Source organism: Triticum urartu, chromosome 2A, assembly GCF_056163025.1.
Source record: "Triticum urartu cultivar PI428250 chromosome 2A, HENAU_Tu73, whole genome shotgun sequence".
NCBI lineage: Eukaryota > Viridiplantae > Streptophyta > Magnoliopsida > Poales > Poaceae > Triticum > Triticum urartu.
Genome location: NC_141874.1, coordinates 689,852,086 through 689,861,446, shown reverse-complemented (window position 1 = coordinate 689,861,446; position 9,361 = coordinate 689,852,086).

Here is a 9,361-nt window from a genome sequence, read left to right as displayed (position 1 = left end):
AGTCACGCACGGCAAAGAGAAGCCACATGGCATGTCCGTTCGCATCAGACGGCTTCGTCTGTTTGTTTCAATATTATCGAGAGTCGTTTCTCAATGCTTGGCAAAGTGTATGCCACATCATCCTATTTTCTTTTTTTTTGTGTGTGTGTTCTTTTGTCCTCTATGTTTTCATCTGATATTTCGTATCTTTTAATGACTAAAGTTTCAAACTGCCATGACTTGTCTTTTGTGTTAGATTTTTTTTAAATCTCAACTTCTAAGCACTACTACCTGTTGGGCAACATAGTAATTTCAAAAAATTTCCTACGCATACGCAAGATCATGGTGATGCATAGCAACGAGAGGGGAGAGTGTCGTCCACGTATCCTCGTAGACCGTAAGCGGAATCGTTATGAGAACACGGTTGATATAGTCGTACGTTTTCACGATCCGACAGATTCAAGTACCGAACGCACGACACCTTTGAGTTCAGCACACTTTCAGCTCCGTGATGTCCCACAAACTCACGATCCAGCAGAGCTTCGCGGGAGATTTCCGTCAGCACGCAGCGTGATGAAAGTGATGATAATGCTACCGACGCAGGGCTTCGCCTAAGCACCGCTACGATATGACCGAGGTGGATTATGGTGGAGGGAGGCACCACACACGGCTAAAAGATCAACTGATCAAATTGTGTGTCTATGGGGTGCCCCCTTCCCCCATATATAAAGGAGTGGAGGAAGGGAGGGGCCGGCCCTCTCTATTGCGCACCCTAGGGGAGTCCTACTCCCATCGGGAGTAGGACCCCCCTTCCCTAGTTGGAGTAGGAGTGGAAGGGAAGGAGGAGTAGGAGAGAAGGAAAGGGGGGCCGCCGCCCCCCAAACCTATTCCAATTCGGCCTCCTGCCCAAGGGGGGCGCACCAGCCCCTTGTGGGCTGGTGTGCTTCCTTCTTATGGCCCATAAGGCCCATAACTTCTCCCGGGGGGTTCCGGTAACCTCCCGGTACTCCGGAAAAATGCCCGAACCACTCGGAACGTTTCCGATGTCCGAATATAGCCTTTCAATATATCGATCTTCACGTCTCGACCATTTCGAGACTCCTCGTCATGTCCGTGATCTTATCCGGGACCCCGAACAACCTTCAGTACATCAAACCACATAAACTCATAATACCGATCGTCACCAAATGTTAAGCGTGTGGACCCTACGGGTTCGAGAACTATGTAGACATGACCGAGACACGTCTCTGGTCAATAACCAATAGCGGAATCTAGATGCTCATATTGGCTCCTACATATTCTATGAAGATCTTTATCGGTCAAACCGCATAACAATATACGTTGTTCCCTTTGTCATCGGTATGTTACTTGCCCGAGATTCGATCGTCAGTATCTCAATACCTAGTTCAATCTCGTTACCGGCAAGTCTCGTTACTCGTTCCGTAATGCATCATCCCGCAACTAACTCATTAGTCACATTGCTTGCAAGGCTTATAGTGATGTGCATTACCGAGAGGGCCCAGAGATACCTCTCCGACAATCAGAGTGACAAATCCTAATCTCGATCTATGCCAACTCAACAAGTACCATCGGAGACACCTGTAGAGCACCTTTATAATTACCCAGTTACGTTGTGACGTTTGGTAGCACACAAAGTGTTCCTCCGGTATTCGGGAGTTGCATAATCTCATAGTCATAGGAACATGTATAAGTCATGAAGTAAGCAATAGCAACATACTAAACGATCAAGTGCTAAGCTAATGGAATGGTTCAAGTCAATCACATCATTCTCTAATGATGTGATCCTGTTAATCAAATGACAACTCATGTCTATGGCTAGGAAACTTAACCATCTTTGATTCAACGAGCTAGTCAAGTAGAGGCATACTAGTGACACTCTGTTTGTCTATGTATTCACACATGTACTAAGTTTCCGGTTAATACAATTATAGCATGACTAATAAACATTTATCATGAAATAAGGAAATAAATAATAATTTTATTATTGCCTCTAGGGCATATTTCCTTCAATCTCCCACTTGCACTAGAGTCAATAATCTAGTTCACATCGCCGTGTGATTTAACACCAATAGTTCACATCACCATGTGATTAACATCCATAGTTCACATCGCCATGTGACCAACACTCAAAGGGTTTACTAGAGTCGGTAATATTAGTTCACATCGCCATGTGATTAACACCCAAAGAGTACTAAGGTGTGATCATGTTTTGCTTGTGACTGAAGTTTAGTCAATGGGTCTGCCATATTCAGATCCGTATGTATTTTGCAAATTTCTATGTCAACAATGCTCTGCACGGAGCTACTCTAGCTAATTGCTCCCACTTTCAATATGTATCCAGATTGAGACTTAGAGTCATCTGGATCAGTGTCAAAACTTGCATCGACGTAACCCTTTACGACAAACCTTTTGTCACCTCCATAATCGAGAAACATATCCTTATTCCACTAAGGATAATTTTGACCGCTGTCTGGTGATCTACTCCTATATCACTATTGTACTCCCTTGCCAAACTCCGTGTAGGGTATACAATAGGTCTGGTACACAGCATGACATACTTTATAGAACCTATGGCTGAGGCATAGGGAATGACTTTCATTCGCTTTCTATCGTTTGCCGTGCTCGGGCTTTGAGTCTTACTCAATTTCACACCTTGTAACACAGGTGAGAACTCTTTCTTTGACTGTTCCATTTTGAACTACTTCAAAATCTTGTCAAGGTATGTACTCATTGGAAAAACTTATCAAGCGTCTTGATCCATCTCTATAGATCTTGATGCATGCTCAATATGTAAGTAGCTTCACCGAGGTCTTTATTTGAAAAACTCCTTTCAAATAATCCTTTATGCTTTCCAGAAAATTCTACATTATTTCCGATCAACAATATGTCATTCACATATATTTATCAGAAATGTTGTAGTGCTCCCACTCACTTTCTTGTAAATACAGGCTTCACCACAAGTCTATATAAAACTATATGCTTTGATCAACTCATCAAAGCGTATATTCCAACTCTGAGATGCTTGCACCAGTCCATAGATGGATCGCTGGAGCTTGCACATTTTGTTAGCACCTTTAGGATCGACAAAACCTTCTGGTTGCATCATATACAACTCTTCTTCAAGAAATCCATTAGGGAATGTAGTTTTGACATCCATTTGCCAGATTTCATAAAATGTGGCAATTTGCTAACATGATTCAGACAGACTTAAGCATCGCTACGAGTGAGAAAATCTCATCATAGTCAACACCTTGAACTTTGTCAAAACCTTTTTTCAACAAGTCTAGCTTTGTAGATAGTAACACTACTATCAATGCCCGCTTCCTCTTGAAGATCCATTTATTTTCTATGGCTTGCCGATCATCGGGCAGGTCAACCAAAGTCCACACATTGTTCTCATACATGGATCACATCTCAAATTTCATGGCCTCAAGCCATTTCGTGGAATCTGGGCTCATCATCGCTTCCTCATAGTTCGTAGGTTCGTCATGCTCAATTAACATGACTTCCAGAACAGGATTACCGTACCACTCTGGTGTGGATCTCAATCTGGTTGACCTACGAGGTTCGGTAGTAACTTGATCTGAAGTTACATGATCATCATCATTAGCTTCCTCACTAATTGGTGTAGGAGTCACAGAAACATATTTCTGTGATGAACTACTTTCCAATAAGGGAGCAGGTACAATTACCTCATCATGTTCTACTTTCCTTCGACTCTCTTATTTCTAGAGAAACTCCTTCTCTAGAAATGATCCATTCTCAACAACAAATATCTTGCCTTCGGATCTGTGATAGAAGGTGTACCCAACAGTTACTTTCGGGTATCCTATGAAGACACACTTCTCCGACTTGGGTTTGAGCTTATCAAGATGAAACTTTTTCACATAAGCATCGCAACCCCAAACTTTAAGAAATGATAGCTTAGGTTTCTTGCTAAACCACAGTTCATACGGTGTCGTCTCAACGGATTTAGATGGTGCCCTTTTTAATGTGAATGCAGCTGTCTCTAATGCATAACCCCAAAATGATAGTGGTATATCGGTAAGAGACATCATAGATTACACTATATCAAATAAAGTACGGTTATGACGTTCGGACACACCATTACGCTGTGGTGTTCTGGGTGGCATGAGGTTGTGAAACTATTCCACATTGTTTTAATTGAAGGCCAAACTCGTAACTCAAATATTCTCCTATGCGATCAGATCGTAGAAACTTTATTTTCTTGTTACGATGATTTTCCACTTCACTCTGAACTTCTTTGAACTTTTCAAATGTTTCAGACTTATGTTTCTTCAAGTAGATATACCCATATCTGCTCAAATCATCTATGAAGGTCAGAAAATAACGATACCCGCCGTGAGCCTCAACAGTCATCGGACCTCATACATCAGTATGTATTATATCCAATAAGTTAGTTGCTTGCTCCATTGTTCTGGAGATCGGAGTCTTAGTCATCTTTGCCCATGAGGCATGGTTCGCAAGCATCAACTAATTCATAATCAAGTGATTCCAAAAGCCCATCAGCATGGATTTTCTTCATGCGCTTTAATCCAATATGACCTAAGTGGCAGTGCCACAAATAAGTTGCACTATCATTATTAACTTTGCATCTTTTGGCTTCATTATTATGAATATGTGTATCACTATGATCGAGATTCAACAAACCATTTTCATTGGGTGTATAACCATAGAAGGTTTTATTCATGTAAACAGAATAACAATTATTCTCTAAATTAAATGAATAACCGTATTGCAATAAACATGATCAAATCATATTCATGCTCAACGCAAACACCAAATAACACTTATTTAGGTTCAACACTAATCCCGAAAGTATAGGGAGTGTGCGATCATGATCATATCATTCTTGGAACTACTTCCAACACACATCGTTACTTCACCCTTAACTAGTCTCTGTTCATTCTGTAACTCCCGTTTCAAGTTACTACTCTTAGCAACTGAACTAGTATCAAATACCGATGGGTTGCTATAAACACTAGTAAAGTACACATCAATAACATGTATATCCAATATTACTTTGTTCACCTTGCCATCATTCTTATCCTCCAAATACTTGGGGCAGTTCTATCGTGGAATTGTCACGGCAGATGTCCTTTTGCAAGGACTTAGTCGTGGAGCCATCGCAACTAGGAAGCTTAAAGGGATTAATCGGGACAAGGACACGTGAGGTTTATACTAGTTCAGCCCCTTACGGTGAAGGAAGGCCTACGTCTAGTTGGGTTGGAATTGCTTGAGGTTTCGATGACCAGGGAGCGAGATACGCTATGCCTGGCTCTCGATCAGTTGTTTTTCGCCCTAAGCCGCTGGCGGGTTATCCCCTTATATACACGAGTTGACGCCCTGCGGCCTACAGAGTCCCGGCCGGCTCATAAACAGTGTCCGGCTCGGCGACTAGTTACTTCTACCTTACAGTACAAGTTATACCATCATGGCAGTTTATCTTTAAGGGCCTCAGAGTCGCCTATGGGCCTTTAAGCCTTTTAGTGAACCGCCATCTTCATGCCTTGGTCTTGAGCTTCTGATGAACCTCTATTTGCGTAACCCGGTCTCTCCTGGATGGCTTACACAAATAGTCATATCCCCAACATTAGGCCCCAGATTGATTTGAACCGGTTCATGTTAATCTTTGAAAACCTTATGAACTGGCCTTTAGTCTTCTGTCTCGCGTGAAAATTGTAACCCGCCGTGACGTCATCCTCTGGCTTCGGGTTATATCATCGCGACGTCATCTTCAATAAAACTTATATTTTAATTCATCATATCTTCAACGGATCTTTGCCTTTACTGACCCTCCCGAAAATCGAGGCGTCGGGGCCGCTGGATAATGATGTCTTGGTCTCCTCGTTTCTCGCGCCGTCTCAGTCGGTCCTCCTTATAAATAGGCGCGACCTAGGTCTTTTTCATTTCCTCTAGTCGTCTTCTTCCTCGCACTCCCTCTTCTGCCGCTCGAGCTCCGCCGCCGCCGCCGTCGGAAACCTCGTCTTCACCGACTCAGGCCGCTGCATCACCCGGTTTTTAACCAGAGAACAACGGCAACCCTCCGCAGTTCTTCCACATCGGTGAGTTCTCTTTCCCCCCTTTCTCAGATCTGCATTAGTACTGTCTTGAGTTCGTCGACGTTCATCGCCGCCCGAGGCAACCTCCATTAGTTCTTACCTCTAATACCTTGTTCAGATCGTAAAAACCACATAGAACTGCCGCGGAGGATGTTGTGTGCTTATTCTGTATGAAAACAGATCTCATTTCCTTGTTTTGGAAGCCCTCCTTGAGTATATGAACTTCCCTATACTGTTTTAGGTCTAGGAATTTTTCCTTTCCAGAGCATCGTTTGATCCAAAATAATAATTGCAACTTGTGAAACCTGTTTGCTCCACACTTAGCCAAAAACGGTGTCTGTTGACTCTGTTTCAGACATAGTAGTCAGTGTAACCGGTTTAAGATAATACCGGCTGTCAGCACCGCTTGCCTCTGGCGACTTAAGAAAACCTTAATCATCTTTAATACCTGTAGCTGTTAAACATTATCACATAGTTACCTGTATGTCATTAGGCCCCTTCTTAAGCCGCCATCTTAAATAACCCAATAATGTTTATTCTCCGGGTTATAATAAACCGGAAATTTTTCCTTATCTTCTTGTAGGCTTCAATTTACCCAATGGCACCCAAAGCTGTTAAACCTCCGGTTACCTGCAACTGGGTCCCATCCATTGTTACAGAGAGCAAACTGTCTGAGTTTGTAAAGTCTTTAGAGACGTTTTGCACTTCTTTGACTTAAGACCTCAAGACATCGGGCCCAATTCCGTGTCAAATATCTGCAACTTCCAAGTTTTCTGTGAGGTCTACCTTGGAGAAGAACCCAACCTACTTTTGTTCAGGGAATTGTTCTATTTGAACCGGCAGAATGAGCGGGCGAACGGGCCCAGTCTAGAGCTTGGTGGCATATCGATTCAAAGGCGAAGAGACTGCCTGTTCCCTTATGCTGAATTGCCGAGTCATCCAAAGGACTGGAACCAGACATGGTTCTACTGCCAAGATACTTCTCCGGCTGGTGAAAACCCGCTGCCCGGCTTCCGTGAATTGCGCCTTGAACCCACTCACCCGCTGCCGGATAAGTTGACTGCTATTGAACATCTGCCACTCACCCCCAAGATCAAGAAGATTAAAGCTCTTTTAGGGAACGGATTAGATGGCATTGACCTGGTCCGAGTCTGGGTTGCTTGGAGAATAATTCCGTTAAGCCGCCGCCCCGGCTTAATGTGTAATTATTCAGGCGAGAAAGATGACCCTCAGCGTCATAGTCCTGACGACTTACCAGATGACGTAGTGGAAGCTACAACTCAGTCTTTGTTGAAAGAGGGCACAGTGAACAGTAACGCTTTCGGCTTACTACCTTTTTGCCAGAAGAACCCGACCCCTGCAGTAAGTTTCCAGCCGTCGGGTTATTTTTTACCATGTTATACTATATTCTTACGCATAACCCTTTATAACCTTTTACATGCAAATGATAACTTCTGGAAAATCCAATATGATCATGAGGCGACCAAGAAAAACAGGGCAGCCAAGAGGGCCGAAAGGAAAACCGCCAAGCCCACCACTTCAAGGAAAAGGAAGCCAACCGCTTCTGAGTTGTTTCAGCTTGATGATATTGATGATAATGAGGAAGAGGCAACTTTTTAATTTCCCTTTCTCCTTTATCACTACTTTACTGATATTAACCTTCTTTCAGGAAGACACGGGCAACAGCCAACCCGTCGAGGAAGAGGTAATTATAATCTCCTCCGACTCCGAACTTCGGCCGCGTCAGAAAATTCGAAGAGTAACCCGGAAAGTAAGATTTTCACACCCTTTGGCTTACCAAGAACCTGACTTTCTTTTGAAGCAACAGCAATTTGAAAACCGGAGGCAGACCTGGACCAGCAAGGATGCAGAGCTATCCTCCGGCTTGCCCAACACAACCCGGAAGCGTCGGACTGAGGTTATCTCCAATTTATACCCTTTTTTACCTTTGGCGGGTCTAATCCGTCAACCTATCAATTCCTCTGACTCCAATTACCAGGATACCTCTCCTTCATCCGGCGAGTCCATGCAATCAAACATGCCGTCTTTTAAGACTGCCCCTGGGTAATATCAATTTATTCACCTTATGTTTTTCTTTCTTCATGTTTCTTTGCTTATTTCTCTGTTTTGCCCACATCGTGCAGGTTAAGCCCAGGAAGAAAACCAAGAAGGATAAACTGGCCCAAACCCCTGTGGTGACTGAACCGGAACATGGTATAGCTGCTCCCGACCCTTCCACACATCAACCGCCGCCTGAGCCGGCTCAAGACATTGCAGCACCAACTTCTGACCCGCCTGCTGAAGATATTCTTGATTGTTCTGTTAACCCGGAGGCACCTAGCCCAGTCAAAATGGCTGACCCAGAAGTGGAATTTCTCAAGGCTCAATTCGTTGAGCCGGCCAGGCCCACCATCCTTGCCAAATGCTCGGCTAAAGAGGAGTTGCTAGAACACCGTAAGGCCAAGATGGATATCACCGACTATACTCATTTGAGTATTGGAGAGATTGCCTCGGGCTATATCAACCAGGTGCAAAGCAGCCGTGACCTGGAAATTGACATGGTGAAGCAAATATAGCAAAAATCTGAGGTATGACTTATGCTTCCTTACTTTCAATCATACTTACTGTACCAGCCCCCAAGTCTATTGCTTATGAATGAATATGCTGTAGACTTAACAAAATTGTTAGAGTTGCTTGCCCGGCTTAAAGAAAAATATTTAAACCGGATGTAACACAATACCTTTAACTTGCGATACACATTAGCCCCCAAGTGCCGAGTATCTTTGCTTGCAAAGTATTTGGGACTTAATATCCAGGACCGGCTTAATAACTTAGAAAGCTTCGGTATACATTAGCCCCCAAGTGTCAAGTATCTTTGCTTGCAAAGTGCTTGGGACTTAATATTATTTACCGTAATCTTAACTACTATCCGGTGCAATGCAAGACATCATAAGTCAATTTGAATCGGAGATTGCTGACTTGAAGAACCGCCTGGCAGGCCAGGAGATTGAAATTCAAAAGGCCAACTCCAAATTTGAATTCAGCGTCTCTGAACAAGAGAAGCTGAAGAAAAATTTTGAGTCGGAGAAGAAAATTTGGACTGACGAAAAGGCCGGACTGGTGACCTGGGCCGAGACAGCAGAGGCGTCGCTGGCAAACGCGACAGCCGAACTGACCGGCTTACAATGCCAGATATCTCGGATGGTCTCAGCGATCTTTGGTAAGTTATCTTAAGCAAGAATTAAATATTGTAAATATTCCTTCAATTTTTACCTGAG